At 40.9% G+C, this 27828-nt stretch overlaps 1 long non-coding RNA gene across 1 annotated transcript in view; it reads right to left on the bottom strand.

Moving 5' to 3' along the window:
* Positions 1 to 27828, bottom strand: part of LOC122791367 — a 226852-nt gene that overhangs the window by 27378 nt on the left and 171646 nt on the right. Inside the window, exon 2 of the long non-coding RNA XR_006363153.1 lies at positions 8966 to 9025. This is a non-coding gene — a long non-coding RNA (uncharacterized LOC122791367). The remainder of the gene's footprint in view (positions 1 to 8965; positions 9026 to 27828) is intronic.

Here is a 27828-nt window from a genome sequence, read left to right as displayed (position 1 = left end):
ATTAAAAAAAACACATTTTTTTCTTATTTTGCATAATTATTTTAGATGCACAGGGCATAGTTTTGCACATATCTGTGCATACGATAACATTTCTGACCTTCTAACTGGGCTTTTACAGCCCCTGTTTAATTTTTACATTTATGCACATGGAAATTTTCCATGTACACTTCTAACACTAACACAGGTTCTGCACAAAAACCTATTCTACTTCCTGGATCACAAAACAACCTCATTTGCATGCAGTTCACCTGCTTATGAGGTGATTTGCATTCCATGGACACTTCCATGTCCACATAGTTTTGCATGGCCCTCTGCTCTGTTTATTGGATCTCATGGCTGTACAATTCCGTATTAGCTCCATTAAACTCTGCCTACACAGAAAATCACTCCATGTAGGCTTTTGCATGGCCCTCTGCTCTGTTTACTGGATCTCATGGCTGCAAAATTCAGTATTAGCTCCATTCCACTCTGCCTACACAGAAAATCACTCTATGTAGGCTTTACTGATTTCCCCCATTGTCTTATTAGGGCTTCCAACAGCATTAATTCCCTATAGCAGTCTCTGCCACATTTGGTCACAAAATATCTTGTCTGCATTATAATCCTTAAGGATATGGACTCCAGATGTGTTTAGGTCCTGTGGTAGCAGCTCTGTCTTTGGTGCTAACTTTTCCATCCACTGACATTCCTTCTGTTCCATGACAAAAGATGCACACTTGTGGGTTACGCATGTGGATCAGTGTGTGTATGCATGGCTGTCCATGCCAGTCAGCAGGTGTCTTTGCAGTGTCCCTTGCTCCCAATCGCTGGCCACCGCCCTGTGCTCTACTCTGCTGTTACCATCCTAACGCTGTTTAGTAGTTCATTTGCAGTAGGCATGTTAAGAACCATTGCTGTCTGTCAGAATACTGCTGACCCATAGCATGTCTCATCACCTGTGTACATGCAATATGTTGTTTTGACCCCTACACAAAAGGAGAGTATCCTAGTCTGACCTTGTTACCTGGTCCATTTTAGGTCTACCTGGTCCATTGCAGGTCAAGTCCCACACCCTCAACCCAGAGGACAGTAACCTGTCATGCCTTGTTCCCTGTTAGGCTGAGACCCTCTTAGCAGGAGTGCAACCTGCTCTGTCCTGTTCCCTTTTCCACATCAATTTCAGCTCTCCCAAGCAGGACTGGAAACTGTTCTCTGCTGTTCTCAGTTCCCTGTCAGGTTCGTTACTTCAGCATAGCAGTCCCCTGTCATTTTCTGTGCTTTGTTACTTCTCGCAGTCCTCTGCTGAATAACTCTCCCTCTTGTATCCACATGGCCTTGCATGCTCACTACAGTCCTGAAAGCTATCAGTTCACCTATATAGCAGTGCAATCTAGGACCCACTATAGTCTGATTTCCAGTTGCTTGTCATAATTCAGTCTTTCAAAGTAGAGGGAGTGTAGCCCTCATACCATCTGTGGTGGTTTCACCTATGTAGCTCAGGTAAGTGGACTCCCCTGTGGTGAGAGCCACAGCTATGGTCTAATATTTGTCACAGGTATGTTATCTGGTCTGACAAGCCCTCTGAATCCCACCATATCCCTCCATCATTGTGTTCTCCTTCCTTATATGTTTCTCCCTGTCCCCTGTTTGTATTCCACTCCTTCCTTTGTGGCATAGTAATTATGCTAAAGAGATGATTTAGCATGTTTGTATCTGAATAATAGTCATAGTCATAATATGATGTGTTATCAGCCTCAGTTTGTGGTGCCATGCACTTGTGTGCTTCTTTCCACGCTGTGAGGTAATGTGCAATCTGCATATATGCATGGCCACTGTGTATCCTATTATCACTTGGTCAAGATGCTGTTCCTTTTATTGTGCAGTCATCTGTTTAACTGTAAAGGGCTACACACTCAAGTGTGATAGCCTATTTTCTGTGTTAAAAGTGTTTTTCCTTTACTCTAATTTTCATCCTACATCCTTTACAATCCTCCCTCTCTATGTTTCAATATACTATGTTTTGCATACAGATCAATGTTTACATGTATATTGTACCCTCTTTAGTATATTGCCCTTTACAGATTTTTGATTATGTTATTATTTACATTGAGTATTATAATTATGTTCATCTAAAAAAAATGTTTTTTATAATGTTCTTATGTAACAATTGCTGTTTTTACATTGTTTCTTTCATAACCTCTATTAATTTTGTATGTATTCCTGGAGCTTTTCTCCCCAGGCCTCTACTGAAAATGGACATGTATCCAGTTAGACTAGCCCGGTCAACAAATGTAAAATAAATAAAATAAATAAATAAATAAATGTTTTATTGCCATATTTGCCTTAACTAAAAAAAAAAAAAAACATCCTATCCCTCTACTTCTTTCCCACCTTTCTAGAACTAGTAAAGTTGTAGAAAAAAAGATTTTCAGATTCTGCTGAATTCTGGGCTATTTGTAAGTTCCTGTGTTGCTCAGAACTTTCTAAGACAGAGTGAAGCTTCTCTGTTCATCAGTGAGAATGGTGAGCTTTGGAACATCCTATCTGTCGCTGGAGTGGTTTCAGCTCAGAAACTGTAGTTTTATTGGCCATTTTTGACTATTTCTATCCCTTTCATCTTTCTGTTCAAAAATCCATGTTTGTGTGGTTTTGTGCATCGTGCAGCATTGTTTAACTAGGGTTAAACTAATCCCGGCAACAGAAAGTCTACTCTTAAAATTTTCCCTTAGAGCTAGCCAGTCTTCTAGTTTTAACACTCAAAACTGCATCCTTGTGCTCAGCACTTGTTAAAAACTCATTGCAAGCACCAAAACTACAAACTACTGCAGCACTCAAATTTCATCACTTGTCAGGAGGAGAAACGTTTTTCAGTACTTAAATTAAAAATCTAGGCATGTCTAAGGGTCAGCTCCCAGTGTTTTCTTCTCACCATCTGATGAATCTGGCCATTTTGAGGCAATGTAACCATTGCCTCATGTACACCGACAACCCAATCCTCCTACCACCCAACACTACAGCCTGTGAGAGATGCAATTATATAACCAAACTGGAAGCCAAGCTCTTTCCAGCCAAGACTGGACTAGAAAGTCAAGAGGAGAAGGTAAACACCTACACCACACCATACTCAACACATTGTCCATCAAATCGTACACCACCTAAACCTGCAAATAGTAATACAAAACACACACCTACATTCACGCAGGCTCTCAATAAAAATCTGCCAAAACAACAGATACCTCCAAAGCAGAAATGCAAGCAGCCATCACCCACCATTACCCATATGACACATAGACCACAAAATCAGTGTGCCACTCAACTTCAGCCCTTAAGGCAAAACAACATACCCAACACACTTGTCATAGGCTACTCTATAGTCAGGCACACTGATGTCCCACTCACCAGGCTAAACAAGGAGAAAGTTACTGTCAGCTGCCTGTCGGGTGTCAGGATCCACCACATAATGCATGCACTCAGATCACTCCACAACAAGTAAAAATATGACTGTGTCATCGTCCATGTTGGTATGAATGACCTGAGATGTACCTCCCTGGACTACATGAAAAGAGACATGGAAGAGCTCTCAGATCATGTAGCCAAGGCAGGTATGACCCTAGCCCTGAGTAGCATCCTACCATCACCCAGAATGATACCACAGTACAAGGACAAAATGACTGACTTCAACAATTGGCTAAGCTTCTGGTGTTAGCCAAAGGGGATCCAGTATCTGTTTGCCTGGGACAACATGATCGACAGACCACGATGCTTTGCCAGAGATGGCCTGCATCTATCATCCCTGGGATTCTGGATACTGGATAAGGCTCTTGCCACCCCTATAGTGCCTTTTTTAGGCAAGGTTCAAATGACAAACCCACCACCATAGCAGGTACAAGCAATCAAAAACTGAAGGTAATGCTACTCAATGCTAGAAGTCTAAACCTAAAAATGTACTCACTCAAAGCACTCTCGATAAGAAGAACATCGACATCTGTGCAGTAACAGACACCTGGTTCAAGGCTCCAGAGAGCACCCCTGCATTACCAGGCTATAATTCATACTTCACCTTTCGGCCACCTAACCTGGACCGAAACACTAAAGGAGGAGGAGTGTCCATATTCATTAAGGATATCCACACCTCCAGACTTGTTGCTAAACATAATGTATCTGAAATTATCCAAGTAAAACTAACACTAGGCAAGACCACAATCCAGGTTGTAGTTTGCTACAGATTCCCTCCATGCCCCAGGATGCCCACTCCATGTTCCTCGATATACTGGATAATATTAAGGTACAGCCCAATACCCTAATAATGGGAGATTTCAACTACCCCACCATCAACTGGGAAAACTACTCAAATACTAACTCATTAGCTAAACGCTTTCTGGAGTTCATAAATTCCAATGCCCTGGATCAGCTTGTCCATACCCCCACCAGGGGCAGCAATATCCTGGACCTGGTCATTGCCAACATGGGTAACCAATGTTCTACTCCAGAGGTTAACTCCTCACTGGCCAAATCCAACCATAAACTAATCACCCTAGACATCAATATTCTGCCTCCACCCCACCCCCCATTAAGGAAACCACTATAAAAAAACTTCTCCAAAGTCAGCTTCACTCTTCTTAAGACAGAAGGGGCAAATTTCACTACACCCGTGCAGACAGATAATAGAGGTAAGACTGCTGAATCCTATACAGATGCACTGTATAAACACATACACGACTGCATGGATTGTGCCATCCTCAACAGAACCAAGACGCTATCCTCCAAAAAAGGAAGCTAATCTGGTGGTTCCCTGCCATAAAAAAAAACTCTACAACAGAAGGAAGAAGCTATTGCAAAAAAGAGTAAAATCCCCTGATTGCAGGAACTCCCTGGTCATCCTAAGTAAGAAGATGAGATCCCTCATAAAATCCTCCAAACGTAGCTATGAAAATAGAATTGCCACTGATTCTAAAGACAACCACAAATCATTCTACAGCTATGTCAAGAATCTCAATGGCAGCACTCAGATCTGCTCCGAGCTACAGAACAATGTCACTAGATATACAGAACCAACTGATATTGGCAACATCCTGGTGGTTAGGTTCAGTGCAAACTTTACCCCCCTCAGCCCCCAAAGTGCCCATCCTTATACTGGAAGAATGCATAGCCCCTGTAATCACGGATGCACAAGTTAAGACCATACTCTCCAAAGACAAAAACACAGCCTCCATGGGACCAGACAACATCCCATGCTGTATTCTGCATGAACTAAAGAACGAATTGCCACCCCTCCTAAATACCATGTTCAATCATAGCCTCATTTCAGGCTTTGTGTCCACTGAATGTCACACAGTGATGGCTATCCCACTCTACAAAAAGAACACCATCACAGACCCTGGGATTTACAACCCCATTAGCCTGATGAGCCTGGTCTGCAAGGGCATGGAACATATCATCATGGAAGTTGTAAACAAAGACATAGGTAACATTGGACCCCACTCAATTTGGATTTGTAAAAGGAAGATCATGTATCCTAAACCTGATTGACTTCTTTGAAGCAGTCACCAGAGCCATGGATGAGGGTAAGGTGGTTCACACAGCCTATCTTGACCTTGCCAAGGCTTTTGACACCATCCTCCACTCTGGAATTATAGATAAACTCACTAGACTTGGCATAAATCCCTATGTCACAAGATGGATGGCCAACTGGGTCACTGATAGAAATCACACAGTGAAAATAGCCGACTCCAAATCTAACTTCAAACCAGTGACAAACGGAGTACCAAAGGGTTTAGTTCTGGGTCCTCTCTTGTTTGGCATCTATTTCTCTGAAGTCCAGTCTAAAACAGCAGGTCTTTGGCTAACAAAGTTCGCAGATGACTGCAAACTGGGAGCCATAATAGAATTGCCTAATGATGCGGACATTCTACAAAGGGGCCTCACTGAGACTGATGCTTGGTGTCAAAGTCATGGCCTCAAGGTCAATGTCAAAAAGTGTATTGTCATCCCCTTTGGGAAAAACACTGTACGCATGAACTACCACATAGGCAGTAGCCTACTTAACACCTAAAGTGTGATAAGAGATCTTGGGACACAGGTGGAAACTAGTCTCTCCTTTGACAACCACATCACCACAGTAGTCAGGAAATCCTTCTATGTGGCACACCTCAACACTAAAGGGTTCTTCTCCAGAAAAAAAGAGGTCATTGTTCCTCTCTATTCAACCATAATCATACCCATCATAGAGTACAATGCCCCATTTGGCATGTACCTTGCAAGACATCTGCAACAACTAGAAAGGCCACAGAAATACCTCACAAAGAGGATTACCGGCATCAAACAGATGCCATATGCAGACCGCTTTAAAAAACTCCAGCTCTTCTCCGTCACCTATCAACTACTCAGAAGCGATCTCTGCCTAACATACAAAGCCATGTCAAACCCAGTTCTGTTGGACATGCTACACTTGAAAAAAAAACAATTTCTCCATGCCATATGCTCCAGGGCCTAAACCTTGCCACCACAATAAACAGAAGATGCTGGAGGGATAGATTCCTGTCCCAGAGACTTCCCATACTCTGGAACAGACTACCCATTCATGTCAAGCAAAGCTCCTCATTAGCCCTCTTTAAGAAGAATCTAGATAATTGGATGGGAAATAGGAAATTCTCCCCAGGGATCACCTCTGTGGGTCTGCTCGACAGGGATGCAGGAAAATAACCTTCTTGGGTGGCAAAAGCCAGGGAATTTTTTGGTTAGGCTTGTATAGGCCCTAGAGCTGATAGCCTAGTACCTACCTATGAACCTATGAACCTATAATCCCCGGACATGCTCATCATGTTTTATCTAGTAATGTTAGCATACACACAATTTTCCTCCTCTTCTGATCTACAGATTGGACATGGTCTCTCCAGGAGCTGAATTCAGGAGTGCTACACCTGATGTAGCCAGGAAACCAAGACCGCCATGCACCTTTTGCACAGAGACTACTGGAAAAGCCTGCTTGGGATATATGAGGACCCATCTGTAAAACTTGATGTCTGGTACTAGCTTACCAAGATGTGAAGTAATGTTACTCACATTACCCACTCTAGTGAGCACTGCTGGCACAAGTATAGTGACATGCAGAAGTGCCATCTGGAGCTGTTCTAGTAGTGTGTGACAGATGTTTGAGAGAGGGAGTCAGCTTATTACTGTAAGCATTCTGTACTTCATTTGGCACAGTATATTCAGTATACAAGCATGCTGTACTTCATTTGGCATTGTATATTCAGCCTACAAACATTCGGTACTTCATTTGGTACTGTACATTCCCTCTATAAACATTCTGTACTTCATTTGGCACTATATATTCAGTTATTTGGCACTGTATATTCAGTCTACAAACATTTTGTACATTATTCAGCACTGTATGTGCACTCTATCACCTGCTGCTGTTATCTTTTGCTGTCACGAACATGCTGCACTTATTATAGTTTGTTTTATATTTTACAGCTGCCTAGGAGGTTTAAGATAACAGGATAGACTGTATAAGGAGATGTGACAGGCCCTCCGGATAGCAAGGTAAGTGCAGAGTATTGCTATATGTACTGTGTCTATTTTAATAAAGTCTCATACACAGGTATTACTCTGTTGGTATTTGTTTTTCTGTTTCTTTTTTCTTATTTTTTACATGGTTAGCAGTGATGCAGTCTGTGCTGAGGTGGCAGTTATCATAATTTCCACAGACCAATGTGGCTGCTATGAGCTCCTGGCAGTCCCCAGGTCTACTTCTTTAAAGGGTGATGAAGGTAATTGTGTGTAAGATGACCTTGCTGGTGTCCTCCATGGTTATCTTTTAGGAGAGTGGTTGAAGGCTCCTCATTAGAGAATAGGTGAGAGGGGCTTCCCTGGTCACCCAGTGGAAATTAGTGTGGCTGGTGAGGGATGAGGAGGACTGATGGCTGAGTGACTGCAGTTTCAACTTGGAGAGTCTTGTGTGGCTGACTGAGTTGTATTGCTGGCTGGCTCCACATTTCAGGCCATTATTGATGGAATCCCCAGGATATCAGCAATAGAGATGACTGAAATCAGGATGCAGTGGATTCTCTTATGCTCTGGTCAGGCAGGCCATCCATATTCTAATATATCCCCCCATCACTGTATTCCCCTTCCTTATATTTCACTCTCTGTCCACCGTTTGCAGTCCAGTCCCACTGATAACCATTTATCCACCCTCTATTAGTCTGTATCTCTCCATTGTTACCTTCCTGTTGTGTAAATACCTCCCCTGTCAGTTTTAGTCTACATTGTATGTTTGTTTGTCTGCACCTGCTCCTGTACTCTGCTTCCTTCCAGAACTTGCTTCCTGCTCAATTTCTTCTCTACCCTTCTTGTATTTCTTTAATTTTGTCCTGAGTGTGCCTCTGTTTGCCCTTCTACTTTTTGCCTTTACACTCTCCTTGTTTCTTTCCTACTTATATCATGAAATAACTTGACATTTTGCTGTTGTGCCCTTGCAAGTGTTGTCATCTGTGACCATTTGTCATTGGGCATGCCGCCAGCCTAATGCTTTCCCTTGGGTCACATAACCCCCATAGTACAGACATTCCAGCAGCAAAGTTACTGCCATTATTGTAACAGTGACATTTGGTTATGTCGTCCTGTTCCCAGAATGCCGGCACTATGCAGGTACTTAACTGGCATTAGACCACACAGTTACTGCCATTATTGTAACTGTGACATTTCAATATGCAGTCCTGTTCCCAGAATGATGGCACTATGCAGGTACTTAATTGGCATTAGGCCACACAGTCACTTCCATTATTGTAACTGTGACATTTCAATATGCAGTCCTGTTCCCAGAATGATGGCACTATGCAGGTACTTAATTGGCATTAGGCCATATCATTCTAAATTATCTGCACCATTTACTGTTGTATGGTGTTATGCTTTTGTCTGAATACCCCCATGGTTAATGGCATTTGATTATCACTAAATGACTGTGTTTGATATTTTGTCTCACCTTCTCCATTTGTCTCATTCCTCCCAGAATGACGTGACTTCCATCTGTTTATTACAAAACCTAAAAATAAATAAATGAAGGTAAGTCATTTCTGAGACAGATACTGCTGATTACAGATCAGATGTTGTCAAAAGCACACTTTACATTTTCCATTACATGCTCCTGGATACTGCAGTCACAAAAGCATTTGTAATACACATCGAAGCTTTGTGTATTTATAGTTCATAAGTGTTGTGACATGTTCAGATGAGTCTGCCTCTGGTGTCAGACTACACACTGAAGAGCTTTAAATATGGTGCATAAATATTAGCTGTTAAATCACATGATAGTTATAATGTCTATGACCTACAGAAGTCATGCCCTCTTCTGATCTATTGACAGGTATTGTGGTAAGGTATATTCCCTGAGGTTCAGTTCTGACCTATTGACAGGTATTGTGGTAAGGTATATTCCCTGAGGTTCAGTTCTGACCTATTGACAGGTATTGTGGTAAGGTATATTCCCTGAGGTTCACAAACTGCTTTTGATTTGCTGTAGGTTATTTTGCATGATAAATAGCTATTCACCAGGTGAAGGTGATTCAGATACACACTGAGTACAATTGTGGAGAGCTGAAAATACTGCTGCCTGTGTAATATGCAAATGGTGGCATAATAAACTGGAATTGAGCAATATTACTAAAGTAAGGGAAATAATAGATGCAAAGGAGGCTAAACAAAGTGGCAAAATGACTCAGAAACATATATTTTATACATAGAATCACTACCACCAGACATTGACTACAGCAAAATCTAGTATTTATTGCAGACAGACCACAAAAACATGTGTGGTAGCTGCCACATTAGTCAGTATGTACACACAAGAGGCTGTTGTCGCTGGTAGTCACAGAGTTGCACGTCATCACACTTTGCAGTGCTGATTCAGCCGTTGATGCCTAATGTATCACAACACAGGGATAATGCAGTCCTACTGTGTGGACAGAGTCCTCATGTAGGAGCTGGTCAAGATGTGTCACCCTCATATGCAGTTCCATAGGATGTGTAAAGTATGCATCCTTGTGGACACCGATGTATGTGTGGCTTTGAGAATACTAACTACAGGTGTTTTTCAGTGACCTTCAGGGAACACAGTTTGTATAGCTATCTGTCCCAACGACACTTCACCAGTTCCTTGATGCCGTGCTACAGCATGTAGACAGTTCCTTGATGCCATGCTACAGCATGTAGAGGGGCATATTTGTTTATTTCTATTTTATTGATTTATTTGCTTGCTGTTTTGGCTTACTTTAAAGTCTAACTCTGCACTGGACCCATTTTATATGAGGACCCAGTGAGAAAGGCTACAATGTACAAACAACAGTAATACAGGTGAGAGAGGCAACACCATGCTAGCAGTTTATAACACAGCTGATTTCCCTGTAGTACTGAGACCTGTATAACAATAAAATCCCAGAAAGGGAAGCAAGGACAGTATTATTCATCTCTGAGAGATTTTCCACCATTACCTGCCAAGTGGTCTGTAATGCACACACCCAGACAGTGCCCACCACTTCCACATCTCACAGAGGTCTGACATATACTAACAGTTTCTGTGTTTTTGTGTGGGTATTTTGCATAGGTCTACCTTACTGGTGGTTTCAGGTATGCCCTGGAGTCATGCATCAGTCAGAATACCACAGACCATGGAAGAGAATGCCTAAAATAATGCTCTGTCAAAGACATATGTTGTTGTTGATTGTGTGTATGGTTTGCTAAACACCCATTTCCACTATCTGGATCTTTCAGGTGGTTCTGTGCAATATGACTTTGAAATATGTAGCAAAATCTTTGCAGTGTGTATGCAGTGCCACACAACATGTTGGTATGCAGATAGTTACAGCAGGGCAGAAACATTAGATAGGATTAGTCCTGGAGTTAGCAGCAGAGGGAGTGCCTTATGAGGAGTCTGTAAAGGTGCTAGCTGCAGGGAGGAGCATGTGGAGGAGGTGATTGCAGGAGAGGAGCTTGTGAAGCATTAGGTGTCTGACGAGGAGCCTGTGGAGGAGTCAACTGCAGGGGAGGAGCCTGTGAAAGGGGAGGAGCCTAATTAAGATTCTGTATAGAAGTCAGCTACAGGGGATAACTATTCTAGATGGAGGAAGGTACAGTGTGCTGTGCAACTGGTAAAGAGGCAGATTCAGGGTCATAAATATTGATCAAATTAAGTAGTACTTGTAACATAAAAAAACGATGCTTGTAAGCTGGCAATCATGCTGCGCTGTACAATGTATAGGCTGGCCACACTGTGCATTAGACATAAGCTACCCAGCTAACAGACTAATGAGCCAGGGTACAACTGTCATCATATGCAGAGGAGGGGTATGTCACACTGACAAATGTCTAGACAGAGTGTGTGTGTTGGTGCAGGTGAGGAGAAGATTTATGGTCTGGGGTGGAAATGACCATATATGGAGTGTCTGTGTGTATGTGACATATCTGTGATTGGAGGAGCTGGTAAGTCTGGCCAGACAGGTGCTTGTGTTTTCACAGTTATGCAATCGATTGCTGGTGGTGGGCAGGGGCAGCTCGTGCTATAGGACTGCAGGACTGCAGCCCCCCCATCTGTAAAAGGAATAAAATAAATTCCCCCATTGTAGAAAATAAAAAATAGACATAAGCAAATTTTAGGAGTACTCCACGCATGCATGCTTAGTTCTTGACTGCTGTGTTAGGCAGTCCAGAACTCCACGCATGCTTCATTCCTGAACTCCAGACTGCTCTGTTAGGCAGTCTGGAAACATTGCCCTGCCAGCCCAGCACAGACCAGAAGAACACCAGACTGCATTGCTGACAGGCTGGAGGCTCCAGCCTACTCACATCTCGCAGGGAGACCTAGAAAGCCTCACTACAGGACTTAGCTGCCATGCAAAGGGCTGTTATGGAGGACAGGGAATCATCAGGCTGCTGAAGAGGACCCCTACAGGACTTAGCTGCCATGAAGGAGGATTTGCAGGTAGTGTGTGTGGGCTGCTGCAGAGGACTACTATGGGACTTAGCTGCCATAAAGGAGGATATGTGTGTAATGCCCCAGTTGCTACATGGTGGTGGGTAGAGAATAAGGCTTGAACCCTGTACCTTGGGCCCAAGTGACACGAGCCTGAATTCCCTATCCACCACCATTTGTAAAATGTTTGCAGATTTTTGCCTCATATTTGTTCTATTCTGTTCCTCATAAAATCTGTGGTTTCTGTATTTTTGTTACTTAGCACAGCCAATAGTGCAGTGGTGCAGTGGTAGCATTGTTGCCTGACAGTTACAGGTTGTCAAGTTTGATTCTTGGCTCTGGTGCCTTCTGTGTGGAGTCTGCATATCCTCTCTGTGTTTGAGTGGGCTTGCTCTGGTGTCCTCAATGGATATTTGTCCCTATTTTTTGGACTGTATTCCCCCATCATTGGTTTCATCCAGGTTTTTTGCATTAAGGTTGAGAGCTATGGTGATAACTGAACTCACTGAATATGTTTTGGGGCTGTATTCCCCCATTATTGGCTTTGTTCAGGTGTTTTGTGCTAAGATGTTGACAGCTATGGTGAGAACTGAATTCACTAAATGGCAGCGATTTAAGTTTCAGTCTTCCTTTCTTTCATAAAACCGATGGTTTGGCATAGTGGTATGTTGCTCTGACTATTTTGCACAGGTTCCTGGGTTCAATACTTGTCAGTGAAATGTATGGTGGTAATACAGCATTTTATTCTAACAACTTTCTTACATTATACAAGCAATGTTTAAAATGTGTCCCTATGTTTTGGTCTTTTGCCCCCCCCCTAAATTTTGGAATTTTCCAGATTTCTTGTGCTACAAAGTTCAGAAATGCAGCTGAGTGTCAAGTAGATTTTACAAGAAGCTGAGAGCTGCAGGGGAACAAAAGTTTAGTGCTGCTTATGCTGAGTCAACTTGCGTTGTTAATAGCACAATAGGTAGTATACTTGCTTTTGATGCAAAAGGCTGTGGGTTCTACGCCCACAGTAAATAGATACATTGCTCGTACTGTATTGTAAAGAGAGTGGATGCTGCAGTCCTTTTTGGTGAAGATACCTAGTAACTATGAACCTGTTATCAGTTTGCCATCCATTCCCCATTGCAATATTACTAGCTTATCATTTTTTTAATGCAACTTAGGCAATTTATTCCTCAAGGGCAACAGGCACTTTATTTGTAGATGAAACAATGAAATATAAAGTTGTTTCCTTGCAGCAACCTATTCATTAGTTACAGATTTTTCTAATGTGGAATTATTTAGATGACTTTTACTTCTTCAGAGATTGTGCATATTTACTGATACTGGTAGACTGCAGAAGTTTGTATACACTTTTATGATAGAAATGTTCTGAATTGGGCAGTTTTGTCATTATTGGTGCATGCATTTTGTTTCATTGTTTACTAGAAAAATGTTCTGAATTGGACAATTCTGTCATTATTGGTGCATGCATTTTGTTTCATTGTTTACTGGAAAAATGTTCAAAGCAAATTTAAAACGCCCTCTAACAACTGTACTATAGTGTACAAGGAATATAATTTAATACAATCAGGAAGGTGTATCAAAGACCACGTGTATGTTTCATGTGCAAGGGGCCTATGATTTGAAAACAGCCCAAAGTTAATCTTTATCTGCCACTGGCAAAATGTATTTTCTTTGAATGTGGGTTTCAATGCTGTTTCAATGAATGTGAGTTTGAAGGGCAGAGAAGTTTTAATACTAAGTCTGTTTTCATTGTGAGATTGCATTGCTTTATTTAGCAGATGTCTTAGTGTTTGTGCTGTAAAATGCAAAATAAAACTTTCAAATGAAGTCCATATCATCATAGAAGTAAAGCAGTATGCACATTAGTGTTTATGGTAAATGGGGTGAAATAGCCAAGTAATGGTTCATTGGAATGGCTGCAGGGGGGAGGCTCTATTCGACCATGATTTTGTGAGGGGAAGGGCAGCAAACTCAAAGACAGCCCCGGCTGAACTATACCTCTCAAATGTCCAGATTTTCACAGAATGAATATAGTTTTGCTTATTTTTGGTTTGTTCCTCATAAAATGTGTGGTTTTCTGGCAAATAATTTAGCAATTAAGTCACTAAATAATGACAGACACTGAGTTTCAGACTTCATAACCTTTAGAAAAATACATGCTAAAGCAAGACCTGTTATTCTATCAATTGTCTCAGTTTATACAACAATTTATAGTACTGTGTATATGTTCCCCCAGTATATTTGGCCTTGTCCAGATTTCCTGCATTAACAGGTTGAGAGGTACGTGCGAATAAATTGCTTTATAGAATTAGGCATATCCAAACCTTTCAACTGTCCCCGATTTTGGCTCAAAATGTTGCTCTTCCCCTAATGATCCCACCGCAATATGGCAATTTTGGAAGAAAACGTGGAGGGCTTACAATTAAGAAATAACTGCAATAATCAGAGTTATAGATTAGTTTTATTTCAGAAATGCATGTAGATTCTTTTATTTTGTCAGCTGCTCAAGTTAGCAGTACTAATATTTAAAAAGTGTCACTTCTTTGACAGGTTCCCAGCAGTATTGTGTGGCTATTTTATATTTTACATCACATTTTGATCCATTTTTCATAAAATTGTGTTTTTTGGCAAATTAGTAGCAAATCATTAAAGACTGGAGTTAGAAAATAATGACAGACATCTGAGTTTCAGATTTCATACCTTTCATAAAATTCATACTAATGCAAGACCTACTATTCTATTATCTTTCTAAGTTTATAAGAGCAATATTTAAAAATTGTCCTTATTTTTGGGCCTTTGTCCCACTTCTATGTATGGCTGTGTCCATATTTCTTGTTCTGAGGTTGAGAGGTATGACAAATGTGTCAGGGCCATCACAGTCAGACGGAGACATTTCAGATTGTGACATACTTGTTGCACCCCCACTCCCCCATGTAGCGACTCTGGATGTGTCCAAGCAAGGCAAGGAACAGTTATGCAGTGTAAATGTGCAGAGTATCCTCCCATCCAAAGTAGACACAAGTGCTACTCTTATACTGTCCTTGATTTTGCAGAATGTTCTGGTTTCCGTCATATTTTTATACTGTTGATTTATGCTTATTATTACACAGAAAGTGCCTGTTGCTCTGTGTTTAAGTAGCAATGCTTTAATGACCATCTGTTAAGCTTGTCTGAGATTGTAAGATGCAAGTAAGCTTTAATAAGCATACTGTTAAATTATTGCCAACATTGAAAGCCTTTCTGTGTTGCCATGCAGAGAATACTTACATAACTAGATAACGTATAAGCCTTGGGTATTGAAATGCATATGACAGTATTTATAATAAAGGACAGGATTACAGTATTTTCAGAAGCTCATTACATTTGTTGGAGACTTGCGGTCATCTTTGCAGGCTTTACCTGTAAACCAAACAGAATGCCAATCTAGCATGTGTGGTCCATTACCTGTACAGTAATCCTGTAAGCAATGTATCTTGAGCTTGTTTCATGTTTGCATTTCATTTTTTTCTTTGATCATGTTTTCCCCATGAAACAAGTAGATAGTTGTCAGGCAGCAGGTCTTTTTTGGACAAGAAACATTTTTACAAGTGAGGGTGTCACAGAGATTGCTACTTTCAGCATGTTGCTTGGTACTTTAATAAAGCTGAATATAAATTATAATTAGAACTGCAGTGCAAGGAGAAGTGGTTTGAGTTGAGTGCTGCTTGTTTTTCTTATACTTAATTTTGACCGGCATTCCAGTAATGTATTCAAAAAGTAATTTATTTTTTCATGCCTCACAACCTTTTTATTTTCATCTAGATATTAAGTATTATAGTAAGCTGTCATGCAGCCAATGCACTGAAATTTTTTTTTTCTTCTACACTTTATTTTGTCTTGATTGGACTCTCATAATGATGGTTTGGCACCCAGGGCAGCGTATTTAAAGTTACAGTTTTTGTGGTTTTGAACATAGCTCCTCCCCTTTCTAGTTGGCCACACCCCTTCCCATTGACCCAACCCATTCTCCTGCAGTCCCCCATTGATTTGAAGTCACCAGCTGCCACTGGTGGTGGGTGGTGCAAATATGTGTATATATGTGCATATGTGCATGAGGATTCACTTCAGAAGCTCGGAATACTGAAATCTCGAATTTCAGTATCTCGAGCCCAAGAAGTCGAATCCACAAAACAATGAAAACTAAAAACCGCGACATTCAAAACCTCGAATACTGGAAGTTTTGAATTTCGTAGTTTTACTACACACACACACACACACACACACACACACACACACACACACACACACACACACATACACACACACACACACACACACACACACACACACACACACCATCCACCACACAAACAATCGCTCTTCTACAAGCCCCCCTGCACCCCCCACACACCCTTTACTTAAATATTCTCACTCCGAGGTCACACTACATATAAACACACACAAAACACAACCACATAAGCTACATTCTTCTCGCACACACACAAACACATCACAGCAACAAAACACACTGACACACACCACAGCCCCTACCCAAACCTCTTAACACATACACACACACACACACACACACACACACACACACACACACACACACACACACACACACACACACGCACACACACACACACACACACACACACACACACACACACACACACACACACACACACACACACACACACACTCACTGTTACCTGAATACATGACCATAGCGGAACTTTAGAAGCGAGAAATTCAAAACCTCCGGTATTTGAGGTTTTTAATTTCGTGCTTCTAAACTTTCACTATTATGTGGATTCAGCTTCTTGGGCACTAAATACTGAAATTTGAGATTTCAGTATTTCGAGCTTATGAAGGGAACCTGTGCATGGACATCATTCTTGCTGATGATGCAGTACTGTATTCAGATCTGTTGGACAGGTCCATGACAATATCAGAAGATGTATGCATAAACCATGCATATCACTGTCCTTGGAACATCACAGGCATGATCACAGCACACAGGAGATGGAGTGCTCCATGAGTGGGAAAGGAAGCTTGTAGTATTGGTGGTCCCTGAATGAGCACTGGTCCATGTGTGCATCCACACCATCTTACAAGGCCCTCAACACTAGATTGTGGTGTGTGATTGCAGTATGGGCCTTAAACTATGTCCACCCTCTCTCACTGTGGGTCTCTCCACCTGAGGCAGAGGTGGAAGGCCTTGGGAAGTGTGGTGGCCAAGATGCGTAGTTGCACATAGGGCACTTAATGTGTTCAAAGTCCCTACTTCACATGTCCATGATGTTGTACATCTAGCTTCACGTAGACCCTGTATTACCCAAACCAGCTCAACTATGACTGTCCTGGTCTCAGCCTTTTCCTGTGTCATGGATTTGTACTAATGTTGAGTAGAGACCATGGACACATGCAGCTTGACAAGGGGATGGTACCCATAGTGTGTTTGGCCACTATCATTCTGACCCCTGAAGCCATCACCTCACTCAAAGAAGCTGGCAGTATCCAAAGGGAATTGTGCAGCTAGTGATGAGACCTCTACTTAGGTGAATGTGCCGGCATGTTCCTGTCCATCTATGGTATTCTGGGTATATGTGCTTGATTGCAAAGGAAAAAGAGCTTTGTCCATGGTAGGTGATGGGCATGTGGCCCTCACATTGCCGTCCATCATTAACACTGTGATCCCCGAATGTGCCACAATTAAGCTGCCATCGTTATTGTACTCAGATAGGTCCCTGACATCAGGCAGGCCTATATCTACAATGGTGCACCCTGATAACACAGCAACCTGTGAAAGAACCAAAAACACTGCCTAAACTTAGGAAGAACCCTTCACCAACACCACACCACTGTGAAACTACTTCTGTATGAAAGATTACTGCAGAAAAGTGAATTTAAACATACTTTGAGCAGACAGCCTTTGTACCTGAAGTCCTGATGTTCCTTTAAACAAATTCTTGCATGTTTTACCAGCTTGTATTGTGCATGTAATGCAGATAACAGTGCATGCTCAGACATACTCACCTTGGGAATTACTGATGGATATCCTCGGCACTGATATTTATCACTCCATAGTGGATGTCAGATATGTCTGGACTCCCTTGCAGAGATTCTAGGAATCTGTCCATGTCTGTCGTATGTAGTTCTGTTGGTGGACCCATTCCATAGATGTCAGTAGTTGTGTCAGTCAGGTTATGTTGCTGTGTGCTTTAACAATCAAGCCAATGACCCTTGTTTGGCCTTGATTACAATTTCAATTTAAACCATCAACCATACTGATATGATCTGTAATATTCAGCCAGGAACATGTATGGAAGGCCTGGTTAATTTTGTCATGGTGGAGCATCACTGACCGTGCTAATGGAGAGCCTGTAACAGGATATCATTCACCTGCATAGGAGAATTTAATTTTGCAGCTTTGCTCTCCTTTAGGCACGATGACTTTTAGTTGCAAACAAATATGCATGTGAGATCATGGAAGAGCACAAACAATATACCCCTATACAGCTACACTTGCAGATAACACTTGTTGGCATGATCTGTGTTCTGTTAAAATAGATATGGGGATTATCCACTTGAATATTTGGAACTGATTGAAAGTGTTACATGTGTTGGCTCTCCAGTTGTTTCAATGACAGGGCTGTTACTGTACCCTGAAGATGAAACCAGGTGCAGTCATGGCTGTATGCAGGACAGCTCAAGCACTCAGCTCATGCACTATGTACATAGGCCAGATATGTGTATGTAATGGAGACATTAAAGAAACACAAGCTGAAGTTATAGATTACTTGTGAAGTGAAGGATTTAGTGTAGAAAACTCCATCTCTGGTAACCACAGCATGATGGAACAAGTTTCCAAATTAAGGAGAAACAGGTGCAGCAGGAAGCATCTGATCACTTGCCAGATGAAGATACACTGGAATCTTTGGTAGGAAACCAGTACAAAAGTTTGATTGGAGTTGCACAGCAAGGGAAGGAGCAGGAAACAGTGGCAACTCTGATGCAGTCAATGTCGTGGAGTGATAGGCCAATGAGTTCTCATATGAAACAGCAACGGATGACACAGGATGCAGCTGAATACAATATTTCACAGGAAGATGTTTTGGAACTTTCTGTAAAATGCCCGCAAGAAATGGAGGATAAAGAACGTCCCCTCAGTTTAGAGGAAAGTGATCTAAGATAGTTGCTTGATTTAATAGAGATGGATAGACACATTAAGATCATTGAAGGAAATCTGATAAAACAAATGAACACAGTAATGAAGACTATTAACAGAAATTCATATAATATAACAGAAATAAAGAGGATATATTGCTGTGAATGTAAAGTAATAACAGATAAAGTCTTACCACAAAAACAGGGCAATAAGGGAAAGAAGGGGAAGAAATCAAATGGCATCATGGAAGTACTGAAAAGAAAATCTATAAAGCAATTAGGACAAGAAGTGTCATCGTTAGAGTATAAAAAGAGGTAACAGATAAAAAAAATAGAAAGACGTGATAAAAGCAATGTGCAGTATCAGAACAGATCAGGATCTATTGTAAACTATTGCAAATAATAAACTAAAGATATCAGCAGAAGCAGAAAGATGTAGAGGCTATGCAGATAAATATAAAGGCAAAGTACAAAATAAGCAATTCATTCATGATCCGAGAAGTTTTATAGAGCATTGGGAAACAAAGCAAAAGGAATAGAAGCACCACTAAGAAAGAAGAAATAGACTAATTTTGGAGAAATATCTATGAAGACCCTGTGGAACGTAACAAAGATACTGAAAGGATACAAGTAAAAGAAACAGTATATAATTCAAATGTACAGGATATGTAATAGGATGAAGTAATGGCCATAGAAACTGAAACAAATTTTAGAAAAGCTCCTGAATGGAAAATCCCCGGACTGGATGCAGTAATTAACTTCTGGCTAAAAGTATTGACATCTTTACATGAAGATTTAGCCATGAGTTGTATGCACATCCTGAACAGAAACCAACCTGTTAACAACAGGAAAGATACTCATCCTTAAGACTGAACCTGTAAGCTATCGCAAAAAGTACAGACCAATAACTTGCCTTCTGATGATGTATAAACTATATACTGGAACTGATGCTGATATAATCATTTAGAAGAAAACGCAATCATGACAATATAACAAAAGGGTAATAAAAGAAAGTCATGTGGAAAAAGGGATCATTTGATGTTAAATAAAGTCATAATGGAGAATTGTAAAAAGAGGAAGAATCCAAGTTTGGCATGGACAGATTACAAAAAAAGCATTTGATAGCATCCTACATTCTTAGATAAGAGTGCTTACATATGTATAAGATCCACTCTACAATGATACATTAGATTGCAGTGATCATGAACCAGTGGCAAACCAATTTGCAGCTAAGCCGTAATAAAGGACAACTGATTACCCCAGGGATAAAAATTCAAAGGAAGATATTCCCAAGTGACTGCTTAGGTCATGGTTACAATCTGGCTCCCAGAAAACAGCAAAGTATAAAGACATCTGATCTTCTGTTTGTGTATAATTTAAAACTGTATAGCTCATCAGATGAGGAGCTGAAAGCACAACTACTAGTGGTCAAAACATTCTTAGATGATATAAGAATGTCATTTCATCTTGACGATTGTGCAAAAGCAACATTTAAAGCAGGAAACTTGTAGTACCAAGAAAATATCAGTCTGGTACAGGAATGTGATATAAAGGAACTTGAGCAGGAGGAAGTATACAAATATTTGTTAATTGATGAAAGATTGACAATAAAACATGATAAACAAATATAAACAAAACTCAGTAAGGAATATTTTAGAAGAGTAAAATAAAATTAATACTGAAAACCGCCCTGATATCTAGAAAGTCCAAGCTATAAAATGATTTGCTTTTCCTGTCTTAACTTACAACTTTGGGGTGATTGACTGGCCTCCAAAAATGATATTGGATCAGTTGAACAAGAAAACAAGAAAAATGCTTCACTTATCAAATTTTTATACAAAAATCATTGTATACCAAGATTACATATTTCTTTTACTAAGGAAGGTAGAAGGTATGAGCTTACTTGAAACTGATTATAAGCATAGATCTGGAATTCTAGGACTCCATACATATCTGCCAACCTCACAAGATCCAAACATTGTGAAAGTTTTAAAACCTGAGAACAGGTCTAAGATGACTTCAGTGCTTAGTTTAGCATATGCATACCGGTGTCAAGTGGGAATGGAAATCAAACAAGAAGTAGGCAAAACTCAGGAAACAACTGAATGTGCCAACAAGCAAAACAAAGAGTATAAGGAGAAGGATCAGATGAGAAGGCAAGAAACGTGGAAAAGAAACAAAGAATATAAGGAGAAGGATCAGATAAGATGGCAAAAAATGTGGAAAATAAATAAATATAGTTGCAAGTACAGAAAATACCTGGAACAACATTATATCGATCAGACTCTGATGCAGGAATAGTTAAGATGTGAATTTAAACCAAAAGATGAAAGGTTAATATCGGTAGCCCAGGATACTGGACTACATATATGTTGGTTTACAAAGTCCATTGAATATGTGGGAGAAACAGACAAATGCAGTTTTTGTAAAACAGAACTTGAAACAGTCAAACATCTTATTGCTGGGTGTGATACACTAATGGCAGAGGTCCTGTATCTTGGAAGGCTTAATACTGTGGCAAGACTGTTGCATTGAGGATTGCACAAAAATTACAAAACTGAAGTAGCTGAGAAGCATTGGAAACGACCCACAAAGCAGTATCACATTGGATCACGATTACCAACAGTTCAAAAAATAGATGTGACAAAACCAGATATAGTAGGCCATGAAAAGTAGACAAAAGTAACATTGCTCATTAAAATTGCTGCAACCAGTAATTACACTGTTTTACATACAGAGAGACACAAAGTCATAAAATATGAGGATTTGCAGGCAGAAACAAGGGCAATGTGGAAGAAGGATATCCAGACAGTTCCAGTAGTAGTAGGAGTAATGCGTCTCAAAAAAAATGTTACAGTCGTACTTAGATATGCTACATGTGACTCCATATGAATTGCAGAAGGTGCAAAGAGCACTTCTGGCTAATATCAAAGACTGAAACCATTCTAATTTCACAAACTTTAATCACACTTTGACTTAGGAATGGGGTCCATTTATGTCTTGGCATTAGAAATTAAACCAAGCCACATACTCAAAAATAATGCTTCCATGCAGACTTTGAAGGATTACAATTTATGACTTGCATCTTGGTATCCCCACTCTCGACTGTGGAGGTGGCACAAGTCCACGACCAGATATGGTCCTGTTTAGTAACTTCCCTTCCATAGATATATACTGCTCCTGTGAGGTTTTGCATATCTGGACCAACAGCATAATCAGTTGTTGGAAAAAGAGAGTATGCATGTGCATCCTACAGCCATTGGTCTACAACAAGACATCCCTCGAGATGCGAATATAGCCACCTCGTAATATACACAGGCGTCCACCTATATGCATATGTGTGTTGACCCTTGGCCTCACACCAAAGGAGACACAGACCATACAGTGACATCCTGCCACAGATGCTTATTTATTTTATTATGTATTGGAAATTGTTTGCCAGGATAAAGAACTGATCAGTACTGACCAATTTCAGTTTCAGTTCATTGATAATATACAAACAGTGTAGCCTGAGAGTGTACTTGTAAAAAAAATATGTGAACATAGCATGTGATGACCAAAAGTACAATAAGAGAAAAAATTAACCATAAAATACAATATTAAATGCAATAAGGAAAGAAAAAATGGGTACACTAAATATAATGAGTTTGTAAACATCAACGTGGGTTAACTGAATGCTAAGCAAGTCTAGAAAGAAAGGCACAGATGGCAAAAGGTTTAGGTTACATGTCCTGTGCTGTTTTATGTACACTTCTACACGGAATAATAAGATGCACTTTTAAATGTGTACAACATTTGGGATAAGAGGAGCAGTTCTTTGGATTAGAAGGAAGGAGTTCCCATAGTTCAGGACCAGGAATAGGTAATTTGAGGTACGAAGTTTGTATGGCGTGGGGTTGCAACAGTGGACCTGAGTGGTCCAGGCTCCTTAGGTTATATGGAAAGGGCAGATGTTAATAATTCTGAAATTAAAGGGAGAAGAGACAGTTCATAAAGAAGCTTGAATAACTGAGAACCTGGGATAAGGTCAACTCTTTGCTTCACAGGAAGCCAATTGGCTTTGCCAAGTGTAGTGCAGTTCTTCTCATGTCTACAGTACTTTGTGCTAAATAAACATAGTTTGTTTAGAATAGTTTGCAATGTAGGGTGGAGATGACCCAATCTGCTATAGAATCCACATAATACACACCCCCTACAGTGATTCTTGACTGAATCAAGTCAAGTGTGGTCGTTGAAGAACCCATTGGACTTACAGCCTACTAGTGAAATAACTCACTGGTATTTGTAAACTCTCTTCCACTAACCATATATAATTATCATTAATGCAAATATTTCCTCCACATCTGCAGTCCATGGGGGTATTGTTAAGGGTACATGGACACAACAGTGAAACAGTACCACTCTGGATGAATGGTGCATAGAAGGCCACATTGTATCTGCCACTGGACTGTGATATATGCGCCATCCCCCACCAAAGACAGTCCACAGTCCTACACTCACAGCTACTGCATCACTTATTAAAGCATCAAGACGAGTAGCACTTATAGGGTTCTCACAGCATAATACACACCTGGGAGAGGTAACCCCCACATACAGGACACCACAGCATTAGTGCAATAGCTGTAAGTTTAATTACCAGCAGGCAGAACACCTCCTGACACTTGCATATCAACACTCATTGGGTGGAACACACAATACTCAGCCTACAAGTCAAGCTGTCTTATCTACAAAGTACACAAGGACACAAACCTTACAACTGGTTTTTCTGAATTTGCAACATCACATCCCACTCCACTTTCTATGCCATGGCAGCACATCCTACCCTGTGTAGCAATCTTCCATAACACAATAAGGCCAACAATAGATACTCCTAGTTTTACTGTGTGATTTTTGAGGATCTTAGCATGGTCCTTATAATGATGGGCCTCATTCAAATGGATGTTCCTGAATTATATGTATAGTGCACATATGCCATGAGAAGGTGATCAATCAACTTTGTGAACTCTTATGAGTCTTTGAGAAGTGCATTGGGCATGTGAAGGTGGGTCAGTGACCTAGGTGGGGAGAAGGAAAAACATTACAGAAGCATGGCCCGTAGAGGTACTGAAGAACAAAGCTATTCATAAATGTATGGACTTTCACGCTTGTATGCTTTTCCTCTGACAGCGCTCACCCACTAACAACATGATGCAATGCCATGTATTTTCACAATGTGTTATTATGACACTGACCAGTCACACAAATGAGTTGCCAGAAGATGTCCAACAATGTGAGTGATATGTCAACAGTAATAATGTATACGACCTTGAGAGGGCTACCATATTTCTCTAGACTGAGACCTGGTGAATGATTACAGTTTGCAAAAGCACAGAGGACTGTAGAGCTCCCAGGAAGTGCTCCAAAGAAATGAAGATTTTCTTCACTTTCCATACAGGGACCACTGGGAGGCTCCAATTTTGAACTATTATGAGGGTCTGCAGTATAAAATGGATGATTAACATAGTCTTACTAGGGTGGTGACTGCTGCTGAGAGCATAAGCCACTCTAGTAAGCAGTGCTGGTACCATTTCCATAATACAGGGAACTGCCATCCTGATTTTCTGAACCAATGAAAAGAATAGGTCACAGAGGGGCCCCTGAGATGTATTATAAGTATGCAGGATAGATCACCATCCTGTTGTTTTCTTTAATGTAAATGGTCCCTTAATAGACATTTAATTAATAGGTGGTGAGTATGCAGGACAGATCACCGTCCTGTTGTTTTCTTTTAATGTAAATGGTCCCTTACTAGACATTTAATTAATAGGTGGTGTACTTGCTGTTCTTGTTTTTCATCTCAGAAAAAAAAAATATGGAGAATGTCGTTCTATACCAGAGGTGGATGAAGCATTTCTGTAGGTGTAGCGGTGGGTATGATTTGCTGCCCTGTTTTTTTTATTATCGTGGTAAATTATTGCAGCTTAGTGTAACCACTGGTACAGTTTTCATAGGTAGCAGTGAAACAGCTCTATCACAGTTGACTTTGTGGCAGCACAACTTCTGTAAATATATCCTGCTTTGTAAACCTCCATGTAAAATCCCCATGCGCCCAGTGAATATTCAGTATTTTTGTATGAAGATGACTAGCTCTGTTTATCTGGACAGCTTACTCACTGTCTCTGGTTGCTTGATGTGCAGAGTGGATGCTACATTCCTGGGCTATGCACAGTTGCCCAGTACAGACATATGTGAGATGTGGTGTGGTGCTGGATTGAAGATCAGAGGATCCATAAGGGTGGTGAAGTGGGTTCCATGGAAGGCTTTTAGTGGCATATTGCCCATGCATCACTGCACTATATGCCCCTGTTGGTGACACTTTCACCTAAAATACCCATGGCTTTTGCTGTAGGTATACTGACTGCCTAGGTGCATACCAGATTTCTGTACATTTTTGTAACGCACCTGTTGATAGCCCTATCTATCTGACATCATTGCTACTCTGTCTGTGGTACAGCACAGTGCCTTTATATGGATGTTGCGTTGCATAGGTGTTACCACTATGTAGATCCACATGGCATCTCTTTGACCATGTAACTTACAACATATCCACAGGGCCAAAATGAAAAAGAAAAAAAAAACAGCTCAGTAAACCACAGATAGTTTATTACTAAATATATAAACAAGCTTTTGCAAATGCTTTATCAAGTTGAATGGAAATGGACTATTCTACTAACACGTATTTATAAAAACTTTAGTCACATGATGTCAATCCAATGATACCATTAATTAATCAATCATCTCCAGATTTGCTTTGCGTTTAGCCCTGGTTTAATGCTTATACAGCCATTTAACACTGGATACTCATCAGTATGTAGTGTATTAATCCATTTATACTCATTATATTCACTATCATTCTTTATGTCACCTATTCTTGTTTGTTCACTAATCATCTACAAAACCTGGCATGCACCCAGCCATAAACAAACTTTACAACAGAAGGAGGAAGCTACTACATGACAGAGCAAAATCCCTAAAAGGAAAGGCATCTCTGATCAGTACAAAAAAAAACTACGATCACTCAAAAAAATCAGGCCAACTTTGAGAGAAAAAGAGAAAAAACAAAAGACACAGACAATCACAAGGCCTTCTTTATCTTATATGTTAGTAGAAACCTGGGTGGAGACTCCCAGATATGTCCAAGTTAGTCAAAACACAAAAAACCCACTGACAACTGACATTGCCACCATTCAGGGTTCAGACAGGTTCAGTCTCCCCCCCCCCCCCCCCCAAATAACTATCCCCCCAGCCTCCAGAGTGAAGCCTCCCTCCCTAAAGGATGCCCGGTGAGAGCAAAGCTAAAACTAAAGCTAAAAACACAGCATCCAAAGGTGGGGATGGTGTCCCGGCTGTGTGCTCACACAAAACTAAACAACTAACTAAACCCACACATAAGCTGTTTATTTACACATTACTGCACAGTCATCACAAAGGCAATGGGCACAGTGGTCCCAAAGTTTCACAAAGGCGGGCGGTGTTTGCAATGGACCCCCAATTAACCCCAGCCCCAGCCTGGAAGCAGTAATGGCAAAAGCTATGGAAGAGGCTATACAAGGAACCAGATGAAGAAGACATTGGGGACCTACAGACATTGGATCCTTGGTAATTTGGCTGGAGGCGCAGCCTGCCAGCTGAACTTGAGGAAAACTTTTGAAGCGACTTTTGAAGGCCATTGATGAAGGCCACAGAAGGCCTAAGCCTACCTTGACCTTGCAAAGCTTGCAAAAAAACACTTTCCCACAATAACAACCAATACAACACAAGAATTCAAGAAACCCACCTCAAGGTCACAAGATGGCAGTAAACAGAGTTCACAGAGCTATGTCAGAGAGCCCACAGGGCTCAGTCCTGGTCCCAGTCTAGTCGTCTGGGCTATGTCGTCCACTAGCGCAGTCCCTCGTACCCATCAACATAGGGAGTCCTGGGACCAACAAACTTTTTTCCGAGCTGACACAGTTACACAAAACATGCAAACTGGACACAATAATTGAATTCATAGATCCAGCGGACACAAACATCAACTATAGGCCAGCGGATGGGCCTTAAGCTGGTGCCCAAATGTGCAGATAAAAGCTAAATAAATAAAAATACAATAATGCATAGGCCGTAAAAAAATATATGGCCACCAAGGACAGGAACAAGAAGGTACCCAAATACCCACATAGACCTAAATGACACCAGGTACGAAGGGTCCTCTAGGTTGACAGGTACCACATTGTCATGGTTAACCCATTTCATTTGACACCCACATTTTCAGATCTGAAGTTGTGCCACATTACTCTAGAAGGGCTTCACCACCTGACATCTTCTTCACAGTACACCTGATGTGCACCTTGCCCCAACTTCTTCTAGGATCACCCAAAAGGGTTGCACCAAGAGGAGACCTGGTCTTAAATCACACCATAAATCGCAGTCATGAAAAATCCAAAATCACCTCACCCAGAAGGATAAACTCCAGCTCTATTCAGGTGCTGCCTGAAACTCTCCAAAGTGAAATGTCCAGCTCTGACCATATCGGTCCATGGAAAATCCAAACCACCAGATCCAACTCAAATGGACAAAACCTCAGAAAATCCACATCAAACAATAAAGCTCCTCACCAGAAGACAGAACTCAGCCAGAACAAACAGAAAGAAAACTCACAATCCCAAGGGACAGATTCACCCCAGGACTCTATT

The sequence above is a fragment of the Protopterus annectens genome, chromosome 17.part0 (genome assembly GCF_019279795.1).
Source record: "Protopterus annectens isolate FY-2018-M chromosome 17.part0, PAN1.0, whole genome shotgun sequence".
NCBI classification, from domain to species: Eukaryota; Metazoa; Chordata; order Ceratodontiformes; family Protopteridae; genus Protopterus; species Protopterus annectens.
The sequence above is the reverse complement of the archived record's forward strand: the minus strand, read 5'-3'. Positions and strand labels throughout refer to the sequence as shown.